The sequence below is a fragment of the Pongo pygmaeus genome, chromosome 2 (assembly GCF_028885625.2).
Source record: "Pongo pygmaeus isolate AG05252 chromosome 2, NHGRI_mPonPyg2-v2.0_pri, whole genome shotgun sequence".
Classification (NCBI taxonomy): domain Eukaryota; kingdom Metazoa; phylum Chordata; class Mammalia; order Primates; family Hominidae; genus Pongo; species Pongo pygmaeus.
In genome coordinates this window covers 81,244,292-81,267,968 of record NC_085930.1, presented here as the reverse complement: position 1 = coordinate 81,267,968, position 23,677 = coordinate 81,244,292, and the positions used below count along the sequence as shown (strand labels likewise).

Genomic DNA, 23,677 nt, shown 5'->3' with positions numbered 1-23,677 from the left:
GTAGAAACCCAGTTGCACAAGGCTTTATGGCTGGCAAGGGCACCCCTTGCTGTGTGCATCCCAGAGGAGGCACATCTGAAGTCTGCAGAGGAAGCTTCTATCTTCCCTTCCAACAAATTCCTGCTCAGGCCAGCAAGGAAGAGAGTTTGAGTTGTTTATGGGGTAAGAACAAGAAATCAGTTCTCATTGCACTTCATAAAACTGCTTTACACAATTGTGACTTGCTTTACCATTGTCATTTACTGTGTTGATCCAAATGAATCAGCCCCAGTCTCTGGTCTCATCCCACCCCTTAAGCTTTCCCAGGGTTTACTGCTCCTAAGTCCCTTTCCACTAGGCCGGCAGGTCTGGATCCCTGCCGCTAGGGGCACTGTGGAACATTTGGAGAGCTTTTGTTTTAATGCCAGCGCCCAAGCTCCACCCTGAATCATGGAAGCCAGAATTGCAAGGGAGGAGTGGGGCCCAATGTAATGCTTTCTAGCCACTCCCTGGGTGCTACCGATGGTAGTCAGAGTTAACGTTTGTGCTGGGTTTTCTAGCCTGGCTGCACATTGGACTCCCCAGAGCAGCTTTAAAAATCCAGATGATGCCCAGTTCCCACACCCAAAGAGACTACATTAGTTAGTTTAACATTTTTTCCCCAGCACTGGAGTGTTTCTAAAATCTCGCTCAAAGTTGAGAGCCACTATTTAGGCCCTTCTCTTCTACAAGGAAAGTCCTAGCATAAACTCGTCCTGGAGTCATTATTAACTCAAACATCTTCAGGTTCCTTTGGGGGCCTAAGAGTGAAGGTTTGGCTCCCAGACGCCACGATGCCCAGGAATAGAGGGCTCTTGCACTCAACTGGGGCTGTGTACATGTTTGTTGACAAATGGAACTTTGCTCAGCCTGAGAGCAAACCCTGTAGTTCAGTGGGTTTGCAGACTTGCCGTGCTACTCAAAGTGTGGTCCCTGGACCAGCAGCACCAGCATCAGGGAAACTTGTTAGAAATGCAGATCTTCGGGTGCCACTTTGGACCTATTGAATCGGGGGTGCTTGTCGGTGTGGGGCCCAGCAATCTGTGTTTAGTAAGCTCTCAGGGTTATGCTGATGCATGCCAGTTTGAGAAGCACTGCCTTAGTGTGCATAGGAATCACCTAAGAAGCTATATTAAATGTAAGATTCCTGCACTTCCCTGTAGAGAGGCTGATCCTGGAGGTCTGAAGTAGGACCTAGGAATCTGTTCTATTAGTCAGCACCCCAGGATAAAAATGGTTCCAGGGTCACACCTAGAAAAGTCTAGTAGAAGCCATTTGCCCACAGAGGACAATGCTCCATCTGGCCACGTATCCCACAGCCTGCGAGGCCTCCAGTCTTCCCTCCCAAGCTCACATCCCCACTCACAAAGCTTCTGGAGTATTAAGCCCTCACCCCTCCCCAGCCTTCCCTGGAAAATGGGCTAAACCAATCCACAGGGGGTGAAGGGCAGAACTGGTGTCCCAGCACCAGGGTTCTGTTGCAGCTTCAGAAGCCTGTATTTGTGGACAGAGTTCTTCCGAAGGTTCCAGGAGGATGAAAACATCCAGTGACTCCCAGATGTTGCTGGGCTGGATACATTTATTTGTAATAATGCTCCTGGCTCCACGCTTCCAGATGGACAGTCCCAAAGAGAATGGTTTGTTTCCTTTCGTCTTCCTCCACGATACATTTTACGATTGCAGAGGGTCCTGCTTGCCATGTGTTTGCCTCTAATCTGTAAGTGCTTTTCCACGGGCTTGGCTCTTGGCAGTTCCCATATTTACCGAGGAGAGCACACGCCGTCAGAGGCTGGCTCCCGTCCAGCCTCCTCCAGAGTTCAGTGTTTGGAGGTTGGCAGCAGATGAAGAAGCATGGCCTCTCTGTCGCCGGCTCAAACTTTCAGGGCGTTTTGCCCCTCGCACTCAATTTCTGTTATCTTTGAGGGGCTTGCCTTTTAATTTGTTCCTCCGGCAGCCATGCTAATAAATGGGCCACAGCTGAAGAGCTGTCTGAGAAACAATAGCTGCTCAGTTCCATCAGCCAATTTGTTTCGGGCACCGTTTGTTATGAATCCTCCAAGCCCATTAACCCCTGAACCTGGGAGATGCTATCTCCCCAGGGATGAATTACCTTTATTTCCAGACATGTGTTTGCTCATTTAGTACCCTATTCATAAAAGCAGCCCTGTTTTGGCACTATTTTCCAGAAGTGAAAGGGAAGGACACATCATTTTGGGAAGAGTGGCTGGCCATAGCCTAAGAATGATGACTGACATTTACTGAGCAGTTACTCTGGGCCAGGCACAATGCTAAGTGCTTTTTCGGACATTGCTTTTTTGTCCTTGCCACAGTCCCAAGTCCTAGACAAAATCATGAACTGCATTTTGCACAGGGAGCAGCTGAAGCACAGAGGGGTTAAATGACTTACCCAAGAGCACTCAGCTGTAAGTGAAGCTGAGAGTTGAACCCTGGTACCTGTTCATTTTAAGCCAACTCTCTCACCAGCTGGCCGAGCTCCTCCCCTTGAGCTCTTCCCACCTGGGGTGGGGACAAGGAGGGACATTTGGGTCGCAGGAAAGAAGAGTTCATTGGCCTCTAATGATCCTTACCAATGGATTTCACTTTCGGAAAAGAGGTTTGTTGACAAAAGTGCCACATCTGACTATTTTGAATTTGAGTGCTTATTTTAATCCTGAAGTTTATTTTAAGTTACACACACTGTTTTATTCATGTGAGTGAAAGGACAGAAAATTGTACTTAATACTGCACAGATCTGTCACCATTCAGCTTGAATTGATATCTACCCATATCTACTCTTGAAAGTGGTAGGATGCAACCAGGTCTCCTGATGGCTTTGGGCGGTGCTTGTTCTGAAAATCTTAGAAGACAGAAGTGATTCATCTTCTAGAATTAGATTTCTTATTGAAGTTGAGTTAGTCTGCATAACAAAACTAAAATACCATTGTTTAAAACACAGTCAATTCCCTTACACCAGGATATTTTCTTTAGCAGAGTTCTCGAGCTTAACACGTTAGAATCACCAGGAGAAATTTAAAAGAAATCATGATGCCTAGGCTGCGCCCCAAAAGACCAATTATATATGGATCTCTGGGAGTGACATCCAGGCATGAGCATTTTTCAAAGATCCCCAGGTTATTCCAATATACAGTGTGGCTGAGAACCAGAGCTCTGACATAAAGCAACTCCTAACAATTCCATGATAATGGTGCCACAAAGTCAACCCAGGTTCTTTCCATCTTTCTGCACTTCCACCCTCACCCTCAGCACCTGGCATTCATTATCAAGGTTATCACATGGTCCAGTATAGCTGCTGAAGCTCCAGCCGTCACATCCGGATTCCAGGTGGGAGGAAGGCAGAAGGAAGAGAAGAACTAAATGATGTAATGCCTAGCTGTGATGGCCTGAATTGCATCCCCCAATTCATATATTGAAGACCTAACCCCCAAGGACCCTATATTGGAGATAGGGATTTTAAGAGGTAATTAAGGCTAAATGAGGTCATTAATGGTGGGATCCTAATCTGATAGGATTTGTGGCCTCAGAAAAAGAGGAAAAGGATCTTTCTCCTCCTCTCTCTCTCTCCCTCTCTCCCTCTGTCTCTCTCCCTCTCCCTCTCCTGCTTCTCTCCATGCCCCCACTTTCTCCCTCTCTCTGTTCCCTTCCCCTGTGTGAAGACATGGAGAAAAGCAAACCAGGAAGCAAGAAGCAAGCCCTGACCAGAATCTGACCATGCTGGTACCCTGATCTTACACTTCCAGCCTCCAGAACCATGAGAAACTAAATTTCTGTTGTGTAAACTTCACAGTCTGTGGCATTCTTTTATGGCAGCCCTAGCAGACTAAGACAGCGGCTGAAGTCTTAGTGGCTGAAGTCAGCCTCCTTTCATCATTCTTCCCAGAAGTTCCAGCGGCACTTCTGTTTATACGTCATTAGCCAGACATCACCTGGCCACCAATACCTGAAAAAGGGGTAGGTGAATGTTGTCTCTTTGCTGGGTTCATCACCATCTTTAATAAAATCAGGCTTCTATGACAAAGGAAGAAGGGACAAAAAGCATTTAGGTGGCAACCAGCAGTCTCTGGTTTCAATGCCTTGATGAAAAAGGGAGATGGGGTGCAGGGGTTTGGGAGATGAGAGTGAGCAAATGAGAGCTATATGAGCGCCTAGGAAGAGGGCACTTTGGAAACAAGGAAATTAAGCTCTGGTAAACTCTACCACATGTCAGGGAGTACAAGGAACAGACGGCAGGATTTCTGCATGGGAGTTTCTGTGGGACCTGGCCTCCCCACCACCTCTCCACCACATCACATCTGTTGTTAAAGAGGCCCCGGTGTAGAGTCCAGCTGTTGGAAGAGCAGCCCTTCTATCAGCTTGGTCTTGCAATCACAAATCAGTTTGCACAGAGGTCCCTGGACAAGCACAGTGACTCAGACAAGCAGCGTGTTTTTTCAGGCTTTGTCAAACACAGGGAATGAACTCTTTGGCAGCCCTCTTCTGAGCCAGCATAGGGAGGGCTTGGGAAAGCTGGAGAAATCCGAGGTGCACAGACATCTGGCATTGCCTGGAAATATAGACCAGGAGCCTGTCTTTGTTCAGTGAGCAACTATTTGAGGATTTACAGCGTGCTGATGTGTGTGCTGAGAGGACAGATGAGGTCCGTGCTCTCACAGAGCTTATGTTCCAGAGGGATGAACAACAAACAGTTGAACAAATAAGATAATTTGAGATGGGGCAATGGGGGAAAGACGGGGCCACATTAGATAAGAGTCAGATGGTTCTCAGGGAGGCAAGAGGTTTTGTTGTTGTTGTTGTTTTGTTTGTTTATGAGACAGAGTCTGCTCTGTTGCCCAGGCTGAAGTGCGATGGCACAGTCTCGGCTCACTGTGACCTCCGCCTTCCGGGTTCAAGCGATTCTCCTGCCTCAGCCTCTTGAGTAGCTGGGATTACAGGTGCTTGCCACCACACCCGGCTAATTTTTGTATTTTTAGTAGAGACGGGGTTTCGCCATGTTGGCCAGCTGGTCTTGAACTCCTGGCCTCAAGTGATCCAACTGCCTAAGCCTCTGAAAGTGCTGGGATTACAGGCGTGAGCCCCTAGGCCCGGTCAGCAAGAGTTAATTGATGAAAAAGAACCCAGATGTGCAGAGAACTGGTGGGGGAGGTTGGGGGGAAGAATGTTCCCAGGGAAGAGTGAAGGGAAAGAGGTTGGAGTGTTTGGGGAGTAGAAAGGAAACTGGGGGATTGTGGAGCAGTGTGGACAAAGAGGGGACAGAACGTGGGGTCAGAGAGGAGGCAGGGACCGGGTCATGGAGGGGTGGAGAACAGTATGGAAAGACTGACTTTTCATTTAAGGGCAATGGAGAGCTACTGGGCAAATCTAAGCCAGGGAGAGACAACCGCTGCTTACTTTTTAAAGATCACTCTAGCTGCCATGTGGATAGTGCATGATAGTATCTGGCCATTTATGAGAAATATTTGCGAGCCTCTGGACTGGAAGGGAACACGGTTGATGGGGATATATGTTGGCTGAGGAGAGACTGGGCCAACCAGATATATTGGTAGTTTGGGTGCGGGGGAAAGGGAATGATGGAATTCAAATTTTAGGCTTTTGGCTTGAGGATCTTGGTGAATGATGGTGTCATTTACTGAGATGAGAAGGTCATGTTTGGGAAGGAAAACTGAGAAGTCTTTTGGACATGCTATTTGGAGATGCCTGATAGCATAGGGACAGGCAGAGCACAGAGCATCTCTCTGTACATGGGTCCATCTGGGTTCTCATGCCATTCAGAGGACTCAGTGGCTATTCAGAAGTTACTCCACAAGAGAGCCAGCCTTCTCACACAGGGGAACATGATCCCCGGGAGAGTCAGGAATCAAGGGGACAGACCCTAAGATGGACCCACAGCAGAGCCCTTGTGAAGCTCAGAAGAATCAAGAGAGCCAGGGGACATAATATGCACTAGCTTTGAATTTGGCCAGAAGGGCCAACCAGTGGCTAGCGTGGCATTAACACCCCTTTACTAATTAGTTGAATTAGTGCCAGCATTATATATGTGTGTCTACTTAAAGGGTATGAATTGAGAGACTTTAGGTTCCCTTTTCACCCCCACAATTGTTTCCCTATCTGAGCTGGATACCTTTATCTCAGATCCCTTCATAATCACCCAGTTTTTTCAGTTGCATCATATGAGGTCAGTAATAAGATACAAGTGGTGTCATTCACTCTTCTGCGTATCAAGTTAGAAGCCTCAGAATTATCTTCTTTCTCTCTCTCTCGGTTGTATCTTCGAAATGTCTTGCAAATCATCAGGCTTCACTCTTCTAGCCTGGATCAAAGTAATAGCTGCCTAACTGGTCACCTGATTGATGGCAGCTGGTCCTCACCCGGTTTCCATGGTGACTGCCAGGACACACATCTCATTGTAATGGACAATGATGGTTTTGTCTGCCAAGAAGGGCAACTCTCTTCTATCAGCCCCTCTCTGCATGGCATGTGGCTTTTGATGGGGCTGCTGATCCTGGTCCTCTGGCCCCGGCCACAAGTGGGCAGATGACTGGTGTGGGCTAATCAGAGAATGCCACCATTCCAGCTCCAGAGATTTAGTCAGTGACTGACATGCCAGGAGTAGAGAGCTCGCCCTTTCCCCCTGAAGTTCAACATTTCTGTAGGCTGGTGCAAAAGTTATTGTGGTTTTGCTATCACCTTCGAAGGCAAAAACCACAATTACTTTTACACCAACCTAATAGCTGATTGAACCAATAGCTAAGAGATTAACCACGCAAAAAAAGAAAGGAAAAATGCTCCAGGCAGAGGACACAGCTCATGCAAAGGCCTGGTGGCAAGAGGGAACATGGAGCACACCAGGCATGAAGAGGAGGCCAGCACAGCTGCAGTGGGAATGAAGAGGGCCACAGGGAGCAGGTGGCATGACGTCTGTTCACAGCGGCAGAAGCAGCAATGGTGACAGTGCAGCAAACATTTAAAAATGGCCCCATATGCTGGGCATTGTCCTAACCGCTTTATAGACAGTCACCTGTTTAAACCTACAGTAATGCAATGAGGTAGGTATCATTAGCATTCCAATTTGACCTATGAGGGAAGTAAGACAAGGACAGGTACTTTTCTGAAGTTCTATATAGTGCATGAGATGAGATGGAAAGAGAGAGAGACTGGAAGGAATAAATACAGCATGCGATGAGCAGTGACAAATTAATTTGTCACAGACCAGTCACTAGCCCCAAGCACACATCCCATGACACTGGGCAGTGTCACCAGTTGGTTTGGCCAGAAGAGCTCATGGCTGACACGCTTTTCCCCACCAAGGCCATGGGTAATGTTGGCATTAACCAGCACTCCCCACCAAGATGGTTTTGGTAGAGGTGCACCCCTGCACACCCTCTGTAGATTTACCCTACCTCCTCTGGAGAACCAAGTAGGCACTATCATGAGGTCAGAATGCTCAGAGCATTGAGGGGAAGCATTCATTACCCATCGGCTCCATAAAGCACTGAAGTGGGGCATCCAAGTGCCTGACCCGTAATTGGAGGCTCAGCCCCGCAGCCCACTCTGCCCCCATGCAGAGCAGGTTCCTGGATTCGCCTCCCATTCCTTCTGCTGCTTTTCCACATGGCTGGATTTATTTTCAAAACAATTTATAGTTACATTAAATATTAAAGGCACTTTGCAGGTGGTGTTTACTGTTTGAAAAGTTAACAAATGTATGTTGTGCCGTATGAAATGGCAAAAACCAATTTGGAGCGCTTGATGGCTTGGGCTGGGTGATAGCAACGTGACAACTATTTCCATATTTTAATGAGGCAGCTTCTTCAGAGCAGCCCTGTCACGTGATTGGGTGAGAGGGTCACACAGTGCAGACTAAGCGCGGGTGCCAGGGATAGAAAGGCCACCGCTAGCCTCTGCGCTGCTCTGCGTAGCTGTTTATGAAGCCCAGGGCTACATGGTGGCCTATTTTATGATAATAACTTTACAGTCCTGTTGTTCTTATGGGGCCTTCACCCTGTGCCTGGTGCTGTGATGAGCACTCTCTGTTCTTCTATGATAGACTTATCCATTCCTTCTAGATTCGTTTATGGAATGCACATGCTGTGCCAGGCATTGTGCACAGAGAGACCCAGTTCCTGCCCTCTTGGAGTTTATATGACATGAGCTGAAGACAGATAAGAAGCAAGTAAGTAGACTCAAAAATAAGGGAGTTGTAGATTGTCATTAGCACCTGAAGGAAATAAGTGAGTGTAGTGACAAGGATTAACGGGAGATGGGGCAGCGTTGGTGAAGAAGGCCTCTCTGAGAAGGTGCCATTTAAGCTGAAGCCTAAAAGATAGCAGCTCAGCCATGGGGAGAGCCAGGAGCATTCCAGGCAGATGGAACCGTAAGTGCAAAGGCCCTGGGGCAGAAAAGATCCCAGCAATTGACAGAAGGCCGGAGCCATCCTAGAGCCCTAAGCACAGAAGAGGGGGTGGCTGATATTAGAAATCTCCATTTTACAGAAAAGAAATCCACAGCTTAGAGAGGTCAATTTTTCTAACTGAGGTTACCTAGCCAATTAATGCAGTTTCTGATTGGGTAGGTCTGAGGCGAAGCCTGCATATTTGCATTTCTGACAAGCTCCCAAGTGACGCTGATGGCTGTTGTCTGCAGACCACACTGCTTGACACTGAGGCTAATTCAGATTGTGCTGTTGTCATAAGATGGAAACAGAAGCCAGCCGCAATCACATCCCTAGTGCTGACCTGTGCCGGACACTGATGTTTGTGCTTATATATATTATAGATAGTGTATTTTCAGAGCAACCCTTTGAGGTAGGTACTATTTTTATCTGCATATCTCTATTTCTACAGATAGAGAAACTGAGGCACACAGAGGCAAAGCACTTTTCCTAAATTTGCACAGCTGGTGGGTGGCCAAGCTGGAATTTGAACCTAGCACCCGGCCTCTCGGGTCTGCCATCCTGCCTCTCTGAGAGAAGCACTTCTGATCTCCATGTCTCTGGTGCCATTCACTCAAGTAATTACTAATTAAATTTCATACCTAACCCTGCAATCGGCTGCCTCCCTGGCCTTTGTGGCACTGAGTTTGCAAGTCCTGCCTTACTCCAAAGGTTGCTTTTGTTTTCTTGCTCTCCTTCCCTGATTAGTTCAAGCAAATATTCAAAGAAGCACACATTCCCTGAGCTCCTTCTGACTGATGGGTGTTGTCACAGGCTTCTGGAGAGAGCTTGTCTGCAATGACTTCTCTGTGGATAATGGACGTCGACTTGGCTGCATTTCTTACGCCTTCCCCTTGTGTTTAGCAATCTCACATTCTTGGAGCTGATGTTGATGGAACATCTGTGATGAACCAGGGGCTGGAATGAGAGCTTTGCAAACCCTTGAACCTGTGCTTTTGGAGAGGTGTTATCAGTCCTACTCTATAGATGGAGAAACTGACATGCAGAGAGGCAAAGAAAATTGTTCTGGGTCTCATAACTGACAAGGGGTGGTGCCAGGATCTAATCCCACAGTTGGACTAGATCCTGAGCCCTGTCTTCTTCATATACTCTCTGACCCCATCAGGATTATCTGTAACGAGAGGCTTAGGAGGCCCAGGGTCAGGACCACATAGCTGGTGTCAGAAGGGTCCGGGACAGGGGGTCCATCGCAACAGGAGAATAAGCAGATCGTGGAAGGTCAGGCATGGAAGCCACACAGCACTCAGCCTTCTAAATCCTCCTATGTGCGTCTTTTGATAGATGGGGAAACTGAGCCCCTGGGGTGGGAAAGGTTCATTTCTAATTAATTTCTCTTCTCTCTCTTTTTTTTTTTAATAATTTCAACTTTAGATGGAGGGGGTACACGTGCAGTTTTGTTACCTGGGTATATTGCATGATGCTGAGGTTTGGGGTACAAGTAATCCCATCACCCCCATACTGAGCATAGTACCCACAGTTTGTTTTTCAAAACTTGTCCGCCTCCCTCCCTGCTCTAGTACTCTCCAGTGTCTATTGCTGCCATCTTTATGTCCATGAGTGCCTGATGTTTAGCTTCTACTTATAAGTGAGAACATGTGGTATTTGGTTTTCTGTTCCTGCATTAATTTGCTTAGGATAATGGCCTTCAGCTGCATCCATGTTGCTGCAAAGGACATAATTTTGTTCATTTTTTATGGCTGTGTAGTATTCCACAATGTATACGTACCACATTTTCTTTATCCAGTCCACCATTGATGGGCATTTAGTTTGATTCCATGTCTTTGCTATTGTAAATAGTGCTGCAATGAACATTCAAGTGCATGTATCTTTTTGGTAGAATAATTTCTTTTGGATATATACCCAGTAATGGGATTGCTGGGTTGAATGGTAGCTCTGTGTTAAGTTCTTTGAGAATTTCTCTTTATAATACATTAATCCAGGCTTTCTCCACCTTGGCACTGTTGACATTTTGGGCCAAATAATTCTTTGTTTTACAAGGTTGTCCTACACCCTGTAAGATGGCTAGTGGCAACCCTGACCTCTACCCACCAGAGGCCAGTTGCACCTCCCTGGCCCCTGGCCAGGTTGTAACAACTAGCAATGTCTTCAGATTGGAGGCTGGTTGAAAACCCCTGCATTCATCTGACCAGGCCCCTTGCTGGCTTACAATTCTTCAAGTTTCCCATAGTTTTTCTGGATAAAATCAAAACTCCTTTGCTGGATCTATCAAACCTTCAATGATATGGCCCTGCTAATATAATTCAAGATGCTTGTCTCTAGCCAGCACCCTCCCCAACGCCCAGAGAAAAAAATAGTAGCTGACAAATACCAAGTACTTCCTAAGTGCGAGGCATTGTTCTAAGTATAAGTGCACTACGGTCACCATCTCTATGTCATAGCTGAGAAAATTGAAGTCTCTAGAGTTTAAGAAATGTGTGCAGGGCCACATGGTTAGCCCCTGGCAGATCTCCAGTTTGAATCGTGGCATTCTGACCTTGCCCCCAGCCCCTTTGCTTAACATACATAATAGGAACGATCGTTGCTCGAGCTTCTATCAATGCCGCTCCCTGAGGATGAAGCCCCATCCTGCTTCTCTGCACCTGGGTGTCCCCCTGAGTTGAGGACACATCTCTTTCCTCCTTCTAAGGAGGGGCCTTGTCACTTTGTTCTTGCTGGCAGAGCTGGAAAGGCTTGAAGGAGACCACCCAATGAGGTCACCACACAGTCCTCTTTGCTGCCCCCCATCCTCCCTGCTTTATGGTGCCCAAGTCAGGGCTGCTGACCAACCACTGAGTGTCTTGACAAGTCTCAGGGAAGAGATGGACAAGGTGCAAAAGTCCTCCTGCTGGTCGGCTGGGAATGGGCTCCCTAATTAGGTTCTCAGCCCATACTCCCTCTGGCCACAGCTTCCAGTTAACTAGCAGCAGCCAGGGGGTAGGGCGGGGGCAGACAGACCAGGTTCCAGGTAGTTGTGGCCAAGCCAGAGCTGAACACAGAATGTGGAGGGTGTGCTGGCTTTCTGGACACCCCAGATTATGGCTCTGGTGTTGTGTCTATATGATGCAACCAGGGTGTGTATCTTCTCCCCAGGGAAAGGCCCTCCCCACTCCAACCACCACTGCAGGTGGTGTGGGGAACTTGCTAGATGCACGCAGTGTCTTCTTCCTCCTTCTCAGGGGCCCTGCTGAGCCCAGAAGACCTAATTATATTTAGCGGGTTGCAGTTTAGGACTTGCGGTTAGGCGGGAAAGTGTGTGATTCTCCAAGTGTGGTTCCCCCTAATGCCTGCATCTGAATCCCTTGGGGAGCTTATAAAAATGCAGATTTCTGGGCCCCACCTTTGACCTATAGAATCAGAATCTCTGGATTGGTTGGGCCCAGGAGTCTGCACTTTAATAAACTTACTCTCTCCCCTCTGCTGCACATCAATCGTGTGCACACCAGTGATTCTGTTGTACTCAAAAGTTTAAGGACCGAAAATCACTGGCACAGTGGTTAAAAGCTTGGTGTCTAAACTCAGAGCCTGACTCTCTTATTAGCTGGCCCTGTGGCCAAATTAGTTATCATGCTTCATCTCAGTTCCCTCACCTGTAAAATGGGCATAAACACAGTATGCATGTCATAGAGTTACTGGAAGCACTCAGTGTCCTTAGCTGTAAATAGTGAGCACTGCCTAATGATAGCTGTCATGCTTTGTTGTTGGTGGAGGACAGAGAGGATATGAAAGCTGTGAAGGCCAAAGACTAGAAGCCAACCCAGACTTAAGGGTAGAGCTAGGGGACTTGGGTGCCAGGGAAGAATGATCCCTGAGCAGAGCACAGAAAAGATGAGATGTCATCCAGGGCAAGGCCCAGAGGAGGTCACGTGCTGTAAAGTCCCTGCAGTGAGAGAGCATGGGGCACCTAGGGACCAGAGCCAGACACAGTCAAGGGCAAGAAAGACAGGTAGGCAGGAGCCAGACTGGGAGAGGCCTGGTAGACGAAGGCATGGGCACTTGATACTGTGAATGATGCAGAGTCGTGTAGGTTAGATTTGTACACTGTTACACCTTTAGACACGGGCACCTGAGGTTCTTGCTTAGGGTGCGATTTACAAGTCTCTACCCTGGACCCCACTGTCTCCCCGACAACCTGGTTGAGGAGTCGGTGATACTAAAGGATTCGCCACCTGGAACCTACACCTACTTCTTTATGCATCACACTTTACATACCTGGAACTCCTACTCCAAACATCCTGAGCCTACCTTTAGGGTCTGTGCACACCTCTTTCTCTTGTCTCTCTTCCTTCTCCGGGGAGGCTGCTACAGCTTTTGTCCAGCAGGCCAATCTGAGAGGCAACTATGTGTGTACAGGAGGGGTGGGCAGCTCTTGGACTTGCAGTCTGTGGGGTCCACACGCGTGGGGCTGGAGATGGGCCTTACACCCTCCTTTGTGCTTTTCTCCCAGGTTGCAGTAGGTATCGGGGCAGGACTGTTGCAGATTCGCTCTCTGGCTGGCCAGAGGGGAATGAACTAGGCAAGGCCTCCAGACTCAAGGCCTGCAGACCTGTTATGAGCCTGTTGCCAAAATCCCAGCCAAATAAAGTGGTGGCTTCTGGCTAAGTTGTGGTGGCTAGGAGTGGGGGAAGGTGACTGATTCAAGAACTATTCAGTAGGTGGCCTCATACTGTTCCCTGTCTTGTCTTTGACTGCTCATGGGAACCAATCCACCATTCCACAGGGAGGAGGAGAAAGTAATTTGAAGCTAGCAGGGTTAGATGCAGAAACAATAGGCTTATCCAGACTACATAGAAAAAGGTAAAAGAAAAAAAAAATTAGTGACACACAAAAGCTAATACAATATTACCTCACTTGCAGAAGAGCGTTGCTGAAAGACGGGACCTCTGGTGCATGGCAAAGACTGAAGAAGAGAGAAGTTGGGGAGGGAAGCTTTGAGTTTATGTGAGACTAAGGCTAGGTAGTAATCTCATGCCTTCTCATTGCTGCCAATGAAAAAATTTTAGCTTGCCATTAAAAAATAGAATTTCTGGAAAACCTATATCCTCCACTATGTGCTTGGCACCTTCCCCATGTTTGAAGACTCTTCTGATAAGATCATTGTGGATATTAACACATGTGACCTTTTGATACTGTATATCAAATATATATATCTCAAATATATATAACAAAATATATATATATATCAAGGATATATAACAAAATGTGTCAACATTTGGTAGATCTGCAGAACTCTGTGAACCAATATTTTCCAAATAGTTGATATAATGTTATAGAATCTCACATGGGTAAAAGGTCCATTTAAAACACAACATAGACAGATTGATTTTAATATGATAAAATAGAAAAGCTCACTGATAGGGTTTCAGATTTCATGTTGCACCTAACCATTACAAAAACTACCACTTGTTGAGTTTTGGTATAGTATCAAAAAAGAATAGCCACAGTTATCTGAAGAGAGTATTAAAATCGTCCTTTTGTTTCCAACTGTGTGAAGCTGGATTTTTAAATATACTTCAACCAAAACAATGCATCACAATAGATTGAATGAAGAACATATATGGGAATCTGGCTGTTTTCAATTAAAACAGAAACTGAGGCGAGGCATGGTGGCTCAAGCCTGTAATCCCAGCACCACCTTGGGAGGCTGAGATGGGAGGATTACCTGAGCCCAGGAGTTCAAGAACGGCCTGGGCAACATAGTGAGTCCTTGTCTCTGCCAAAAAAAAAAAATATATATATATATAGTGTGGTGTGCGCCTGTAGTCCCAAATACTTGGGAGGCTGAGGCAGGAGGATGATCACTTAAGCCCAGGAGATCGAGGCTGCAGTAAGCTGTGATTGTGCCACTGTAGTCCAGCCTGGGTGACAGAGCAAGACCTTGTCTCAAAAATAAGAAAAAAGAAAAGAAAAGAAAAGATTAGTTTGGCAAAAATGTAAAAAGAATACAACTTTATTTTACTAATTTTTAAGAAAATAGTTATTTTTCATAAAAATATGATACATATATTAACATTAAGGGGTTTATTATTGTTATTCTAATGAGTTAATAAATATTTTAAATACATATTTTTAAAAACATTCTTTGGGCTCCTGTAGTTTTAAAGGTATAGGGTTCTGAGGCCAAAGTTTGAGAACATCCGTTCAAACTATTTCTTGGAAAAATCTCACTTTTTCACTTAAAACCATATCAAGGATATCTGTTCAAATATAATATCTAATAATATAAATAATGCTACCTTTTTAGTACTTAGAATATGCCCAGAGATTGTGCTAAGCAGTTTGCAAGCATCAACTCATTTCCATTTACTCTTTACAAAAGAACCTGTGTGAGGTAGGTACATGTACCCCAATCTGCAGATGAAGACACAGAGAGGTTAAACTGCTTGCCCAAGGATACACAGCTACTTAGGTGATCCAGCCAGTTTTGAACTCAGACACTCTGACTCTAGAGTCCGCAGGTTTCGTAGTAACCAAAACTATGGAAGTCCCAAGATCTCTGTGAATAAATATACCTTGAGTAGGTTTTAAGGACTAGAGTGGTATATAGGGCTTTGCTTAGGAAAAATTGCAACATAAATGTGGGTAGGTGATTTATGTAGCCATGAATCTTTCTCACCATAAGTAATCTGTGGTCTTGGTGTACCTGTTGTGTTTTTGCACAGGCCTTCTAGCACCCCCCAAAAAACTCAAAGACCAGAGAAGATTAGCTGTTCACCTGCACACTCTTTTGAGACTCTCAGTGAATACCAAGGGTTTCCCTGCCAAACTGTGAAGAATGCCTTCTCTAACCCACTTCAATCCACCTTCTGTCTTCTTATCTGCTGTTTCATAACCCCATAGTTTTCCTGTAGCCATGTATCCCAATTGGTAATGATCTGTTTGTCATCTGGATTGCTCAGACTCCTGCTCCCCGACTAGATCACGTCAGGTCTAGTTGCGCCTTGAGAACAGGAAACCTGGCTGTTTGCATTCATCCTTGTGTCCTCTGAACCTAGGACAGTGCCCAGTACATTGTAGCTCTCGTAAATGCTGGTTGAGTGAATGACTGCGAAGTAGATACTCTCAGAGTTCTGCACCTAACCCCTTCACTGTTTCTGTGTACATTGTAGCTCTCGTAAATGCTGGTTGAGTGAATGACTGTGAAGTAGATACTCTCAGAGTTCTGCACCTAACCCCTTCACTGTTTCTGTGCACACCAGCTCCTGAGGGACTCTGTTTCCTACCAGTCTGTCCCTGCACTTCTTCATTAAGGGCTGCCCTCAGGCAGCTAGAGCCTTGCTGCACCTGTCAAGTGCTGGCGATGCCTGAAAATGTATGCCCCTCTGGGGACAGCCCTTAACCAATGACAGGTGGTGAGAATTGCAAGTAGAAATACTTCGCCATATCACCCCTCATCAGGACACCCAAGATGCACCCTGTTTCCAAAGCTCCCCTGCAAGATTGAATCTAAAGTACCCTTCATGGCAGGGGTCTCCAACCCCCGGGCCATGGAGCAGTACCTGTCCATGGCTTGTTAGGAACCAGGCTGCACAGCAGGAGGTGAGGCAGGTGAGAGAGTTAATTTTCACCTGTATTTATGGCCACTCCCCAACACTTGCATTACCACCTGAGCTCCACCTCCTGTCAGATCAGCAGCAGCATTAGATCCTCATAGGAGCACAAACCCTATTGTGAACTGCACATGCAAGGAATCTAGGTTGTCCGCTCCTCATGACAATCTAATGCCTGATGATCTGTCACTATCTTTCATCACCCCAAGATGGGACTGTCTAATTGCAAGAAAACAAGCTCAGGACTCCCACTGATTCTATATTATGGTGAGTTGTATAATTATTTCTTTATGTATTACAATGTAATAATAATAGAAATAAAGTGCGCAATAAATGTAATGTGCTTGAATTGTCCCGAAACCATCTCCCCACCCTCCTGGTCCACGGAAAAATTGCCTTCCATGAAACTGGTCCTTGGTGCAAAAATGGTTGGGGACCGTTGCTTCATGGGACTTGGCTTGCCACTATACCCCTGATTGCTCCCTTCCCCTTCCCATCTGACTTCCCCACCACCCTGTGTTTTTCCCTGCAACACTTCCTCATACAGCAGGCATATCTTTGCCTCTGGGTCTGCTCCTGGGAAACTAGACCCAAGACAGTTTGGAACTGTGTCTGCCTACGAGGCATCACCCCTCATGCCTTATAGACACTTCATGTTTGTCGAATGAATGATACCAGGATCTCATTTGTAATCCTAGAGCTCTCGGGCAAGATTTAAGGAGTGGAATGGCTAAGAAAGAAACTGTTCCAACAATATTCTCTAGAAACCTTGATAATGAAGACCTCTGGGAGAGTGGTATCATCAGTGGAAGGCTGGAGCTGGTTCCTTCTGGCTTGTGGGAGCCAATTGTTCCACATTCTAGAATTTCCTAAGCCACTTGTTAAATGCTAAGGAGCTTGAAATCAGCCATGGTAGGAGTATTTACACCGCAGAAACTGGCAGATGCTCCAAATCACAGCTATTCCCATCCCTCCTCTACCTTCAGGGAGCCAGTTTACTCCACACCACTGGACATAACCCTTCAGGGTTAACAAGGAAAACCTGTATGATAAATAAAATATAGCATATTGGCTAAAACTATGGGTTCTGTAGCCAGACAGACCTGAGTTCAACTGTATTGTCATTTATTGATTCTATGACTTTGGCAAGATACTTGATTTCTCTATGCCTATATTTTCTTCATCTATAAAGCAGAGCCAACACCATTCATCTCTTGACATAATACATGTGGTCCTAATGCCTCATGTGTAGAAGCAGCTCCATGAATGCTGGCTATTATTATGTTAGAACCAAGAGACATATAGAAAGGCCTGGAATATGGTCTTGGAGACTACTGTCATGGTGCCCCCAGGTCAGCAGACTTCACCTCACTGCTTTATTTTTTAATTGTCAGCCCAGTCCTGTCAGGTCACCTTGGCCAAAAGCTGTGGTCTGGTGACCTCTTAAGAGGACGAATTGCTGGTCTCAGCTGAATGCTTATCACGTAGAAACCCAAGGCACCAGATGTTGGCTCATTCTACACATCTCTCGAAGAAAGAATGAGCACTGGGACTCTGTCTCTGTGGCCGCCGTCTAGAAAAGAAAATCCACTGGAGGCAGATTTGTTAGCAGGAGCTGTGCCCAGATGGCTGGAAATCACATTGCCTCTAAGACCAAGACCCACGGTTCTGGGGCACTACAGTGACACAATCCCATTAGACTTGGCACCAATGAAGCAATACATTTCCTGAGTCAAATGCAATTGATTAGCTAAATTTGAGCAACCTGAGGACAGTGTAGACAAAGCTGCCAGTGCCCTGCCCATGTCTCCTGGGGACCAGCTCACACCTGCTGGCTTCCTTTCTGCCACTGCTGCCTTCCACCCTGGCCACCATCAACTCTGCACAGGATACATGTCCCTAGGTGTAGCTGGCAGCCCATGATTGATGGGAGTTGGTGGCTAAATCCCCAGCTTCCTCACAACTTGGGTAAGACAACTCAAGGGTGCGCTCTACAATGTCTCTCAGAGGTTACTAGTAGTGGGATGAGTCCAGTTATCCACAAGAGTGACCTGCTTATGACACACCCTGATGGACTTCCTTCCCTTCCGTTCCTCACCTCCCCACTCCCCTACTAGTACCTCCCGGTTCACTTCCCAAATAAAGTACGGGCCCTCACATCTTGGTTTCAGCATCTGCATCCAAAGACAATAGATGCCAATTATTCAACACCTACTGTGTGCTTTCCTCTGTGGAAAGGTCATAAAGGGGGTGGGTCAGGGTCAGTGCAGAGAAAGAAGAATGAGCCAAGCTAAGAGTAACAAAGCGGGCTGGGATTTCTTTTTTTTGTTGAGACAGAGTCTCACTCTGTTGCCCAGGCTGGAGTGCAGTGGCATGATCTTCCGGCTCACTGCAACCTCCACCTACCGGGTTCAAGCGATTCTCATGCCTCAGCATCCTGAGTAGCTGGAACTATGGGTGTGCATCACCATGCCCAGCTAATTTTTGTATTTTTAGTAGAGACGGTGTTTCACCATGTTGGCTAGGCTGGTCTCAAACTCCTGACCTCAAGTGATCTGCCTGCCTTGGCCTCTCAAAGTGCTGGGATTACAGGTGTGGGCTAGGATTTCAGATGAAGGATTGTTCATCTTCAGCTGGCCTTCCATCCTTCTTGGGCTTTGACATGCAATGCATATGTCAACCTTATAAACATTTACTGCAAGTGTTTTACCAAGACCCAGAATTATGGGTTTGCTGAAGAAGCCGGGAGAAAATGGAGCAGACCTTTAAAACAAAGTTTCTAGACTGGCCTTTTCCACGAATAATAATAAAAGACAGCATTTATGAGGCTCTTACTTTTTGTCAGATACTGTGACCAAGGGCATGATCTTATTCAGTTGCCAAAATAATGCTATGTGGCAGGTCCTACTATGTTTCATTTTGTGGTTGAAAAAACTGAGTCTCAGAGAGATTAAGTCATTTGTCCAAAGATGTCCAGACAGGTAGATGGTGCAGCCAGGAATCCCATGGTCACCAGTGTGCCAGGCCCGGAGTGTGATTAAGATGTATAGATCAAAGCCTCCCTTTTCCTCTATCCCACTGGACTACCAGATCCAGGGAATGGTGCATTTCTCTGATTGGTTCTGTTTTTAACAAGGTGCTGCTGCTCATTGTGGAACACTGCAAAATTCCCCCTCCTTTCTCGACCTTTCTGCCTCTGCAACAGCCTCATGTGTTCATCACAGGCACATCAGGTGGAAGGGAATGAAAGCCACTGTGACAAACAAGACAAAGAAAGCCCAGCATTGCCAGTGGCCTGGGACCTGAAAACACGTCATTGTGTGTTAATTCTTCATGGAAGAAAACTAAAGGTCGTGTGTGTCAGTGTGAATGCTGGCTGTGAAATTAATGCTTTGGCCAAATGACTCAGTCGAGACAGAAACATGATTTTGTTCGCACTGGTGTGAGCCAACATCTCAAAAAAAAAAAAAAAAATGCTGCTTGGAATCAGTGGAATCTTCGAAGGCCAGGCCTTTCAGTTTCTGCTGCTCATAACCAAGCTACTTTGGTCTCTCTGATTGCTGCCCTGCAAACACCAGACAGAACTCACTTTTCTCCATCTTTCCACAGGTGTAAGAGCTACCAGAGGGAGGAAAGTGGAAGCTACCAGAGGGAGGAAGCATAAACCGGGTCCTGATCCCTGATTAACTGAGAATCAGCCAGCTTGGGAAGGGGATGGCTGCACAAGCCCACAGAACGCAGACTCCCAGAGGAGGCAGGGGTAGGAAAGCTCTTGGCCGTGGCCCGATTGTCTGGGAGACGGGAGTCAAGATGGCTTGGTTTCAACAAACTGGCTTTGATTACTTGGCGTTTGGCTCTGTGCTCTCTGGCCAGGTCAGCCTGACCCAAGGTTGTCACCCCAGAGGACTGTGAAATAACATGTGCAGTTAACTGGCCACTGCTGATCTGCGCCTGGAAGACAACGTCTCAGTTGTTAAGGCTTTTGTTGGCCTGCTCAGGAGCCGATTCTTTTTGCCTGCAAATTATTATAGGTTCCTGAGGGAACCATGCCAGTCCTTGCGCTTTAGCTGCTCTGCTCCATGCTGGGCTTGGAGGGTGAGAGAGGAGACAGAATGGGGAGAAGGAGGAAAGGGGAGGCCGTCCCTTGTAGGTGGATATTTTAAGGTTCTGATGTTAGCTGTGGTTGGAATTGACCAAGGGAGGCACTAGCAAGAGGTTGGATGGCCGGAAGAGGAAAGAAACCAGAGTTTCTCTCCAACTCCTCTCTCCCTTTCTCTGCCTCAGATGGTCAAAATTTTAAGGAGACAGAATCCAACAGGGCTGGGATTAGGATGAAGTGAATGAGGCTGAGTTGTGCAAATACGAGGTCAGATCCTGACCTTGTTCATCATGGAATTTTTGCATTAATGTTGATATTTTTTAAATGTTGTGTTGAAATATTTATCTTGATTACTAAATTTTTAAAAATTTTCCTTAGACTTTACCCCAAAGCAAGTGCCTTGCTTGTTTCATCCTGGCCCTGGCCTTGCCTTCCAGTGTGTGGGACACATTTACACACAGAGAAAAATAAGCAATCCAAATGGTCTAACTCTACTGGATATTCTCTATGCTGCTTTCATTCACTCAATAATGTGTAGCTGAGCACTTTTCTGTGTCAATGAATATAGTTCCACATTATCCTGGGCTTGAAGGATGTGTTATCAAATATTTTACTAACCCCCCACTGATGCATCTAGCAGGATCTGTCCATGCCCTGCGCATATCTCTAACATTTCTATGTGCTCCAGCCAAACTGCACTGCCAGCTCTGCATTTCTGAGTGGAAAGTCTTGTTTCAGATCTGCAGAATGCCGTGCTGCCTATCATTTCAGCAGGGGAAGCTGCCATAGAATTAATACCTGCCAGGAATAGCTCTTGACCAATGACTAAGGGGGAACTGGTGTGTAAATACCCCAGCTCCCTTGCCTATTGGGTGGGACAACTCAGATGTGTGCTGTACAGTATATCCCAGAGCTTTCTCCATGGGTACAAGCTCCAGTTGCTCACAGTAGTACTTGGCTTAATAACCTGCCTTGATTGGCTGCCTGTCCTTCTCCATATCACTTTTCCTTTGCCTCCTGGGGCTGTCTACACCCCCAACCCAGTAACAACTGCACTTGAATCTTTGTCTCACGATCTGCTTCTGTTAAGATGGGCATTCCGATTATTTTGAATTTTTCAATGTTAACATGTTCACCGCCCATATGGATTTTGGCATATTAATAGCCCCCACCCCCTCCTTTAGGGATGTGGTCCATACAAACCAAGGGTAACAGAAGAAGGTAAAGTAGAGAAAACAGACAGAAACTCTGAAATGCTACCATGCATCTCAAAGTTATGTCCTATAAAATGAGCCTTTTCACTATGTGCTGTGGCATCAAAAGTGTTGAGAAGCATTGTTCTCACTGGTCAGACTGTGCCTTCATCTCTGTAGCTCCAATGAGTGACACATAGTAGATAATGGATAAATATGTGTTGCATGAATAAAGGGAGGAGTAATTGGTTCATGCTCTGAGCCTCTGCCAAGCTGAGTATATGAGACCATTTGATTTACCTGAGCAATTGAGCATCTGTGCCTCAGGACTCTCTAGTTCTACCATCAAGACAGAGAATGGTGTGATACTCAGGTTAACAAGGTGAGTCCAGGAGGGTTGCCCTGGAGGCATAAAACAGGGGCCAAGCCTTTGGAGATAAAGCATGCTCTGGTCCTAAATGGCAGCAGAAGAAGCTTCCCAAAGTGAGAGTCAGGCCACAATACCTCCCCTGGGAGGACGTCTGTGCCTGTTTATGTTGGAGAGAGAAGGAGCTTTTTCATCCCAAGTGAGTAGAGAGGTTACATCCTCTGACTGCTTCCCCCTCTCTCTGTCTTTCTCTTTCTCGTGCTGTGAAGGCCAAGTATGACTTCACAGAATCCCTAAACTCCATAAATCAGTTCTAGATCCATCCCTTGCAGCTGTAATGAAAGCAGGATTTTCACAAAAACTGGATACTTCTACTGTTTCAATTGCTATCAGTTGACTCTAGAAGCATTTTTCTAAGATGAGGAAGGAAATCTAGTTACTCCAAGAGCCGACGAGGGAAGGCTGTAACTTTTCCTGAAATGTCCTCATAGGAGCCCTGGCTTTTGAGTACATAACACTCTCTCCCCCACCACCACCCAGCTGCCAACCCAGATCAAGGTTGACTTTGTTCACGTAGTCTTTGTAAATCGCTTGTCCCAGACAGTGACCCATCTGATCATGTCTGAACTACCCCACCTCTTTTCCCCTGTCTCCTCCCCACACTGAAGATTCCTGTTCTGTCCTGTAATTCCCTTGGAGAACAGATGCTCCCATTCCAGAACCACCAATACTGCTGGGAGTTTGCATTTCAAGAGACAGCAGCCCCTTTGGGAGGAGCCGAAATGGTGGTCAGCCTTCCACTGTCACTTTGAAAGGTATAACATTTTATTCCCTGAGTTTGTATGCCTCCATTTTGACTCATCTTCTCTTCGTTTCTGCCAGCATATTTACCTGTACTTCTGTCCACAGTTAAATCTTTGCCCATAAGGAGTTCACCTTGGAAATGACAGCGTGACCCGACTTTACACTAAACATCCTAGACCATGCACACAGATGGTCATTTTACCTGGGACTGATGAAAGCCAAGCTTAGGATTTGTGTCATATGAAGGCTTATTCTCAGCATCCTGGCTCCTTGATCTCACCCAAAAGGCAACTTTTCAGCTTCCCATAAATCATTCATTTATCTGCATTACATCATCTTTGCAGGACAACTGCATAGAAGTAACCTCCCAACCCAGTTGACCAAACTGAGCAGGTAGCAAGCGCTCCCTACATAACTTCTTAGTGGCCTCCCTGCAGGATTGGTTCCCTACCCACTTGTATTAGTCAGCTATTACCAAAATAATGCTGTGTAACAATCATCCTCAACATTTGGTGGGTTAAAATAACTATCGATTCTCTCCACTGACTGTATGGTTCAGCTAGCTCCAGGCTGAGGATTGACCTCAATCTGCTTCACTTGCTAACCAGAGTATACTCTTTTCATGGTGAACAGTGGGGATGCCAGAGACCAAGTTGAATTGCACACTTCAAGCCTCTGCTTATGTTGTAGTTGCTCCTATTCATTGACTCAAGCAAGTCACAAGGACAAGCCTCAAGTTGGTGGGGCAGGGGAAGTATCCTCTTCCCTAAATGGGCAGGGAGAAGAGTGAACATTTGCTGAACAATAAGATTATCAATCACACTACCCCTCTAGCCTCATCTTTAGCCCTCTACCCCTTAATTCCTATTTAGCCAGTCAAAATGTACTGGGCGGTCTCTAGCCTCAGGACATTTGCATATGCTGTTCTCTCTGCCTGGAAGTCTCTTTCTCTTCCTAGTCCTCAGTTACTCCTTCTGATTCTTCAGATTTATGTCTCCTTACTTCCACAGAGAATTCTGCCCTAATCCCAAGACCAGGTTGAGCCTACACTCCGTACCAGGCACTGCCCTTAGTCACTGCCCAGCTTCCAGGAAGCCGCTCCATTCATAGCACTCTGAGAAAGATTCTCATTTTCATGCTTTTGCTCCCTCTATCTGTGATCTCCTGTCTTGTCGTTGTTGT

The 23,677-nt window shown here is 46.3% G+C and overlaps 1 long non-coding RNA gene across 1 annotated transcript; it reads left to right on the top strand.

Annotated features, from left to right (window-relative positions):
- LOC129034110 (uncharacterized) lies at nucleotides 1-22,070 on the top strand. Its single transcript, XR_008501764.1, has 3 exons — nucleotides 1-162; nucleotides 8,100-8,206; nucleotides 19,642-22,070. It is a non-coding gene; the product is annotated as an uncharacterized LOC129034110 (long non-coding RNA).
- Nucleotides 22,071-23,677: the final 1,607 nt, after the last annotated feature.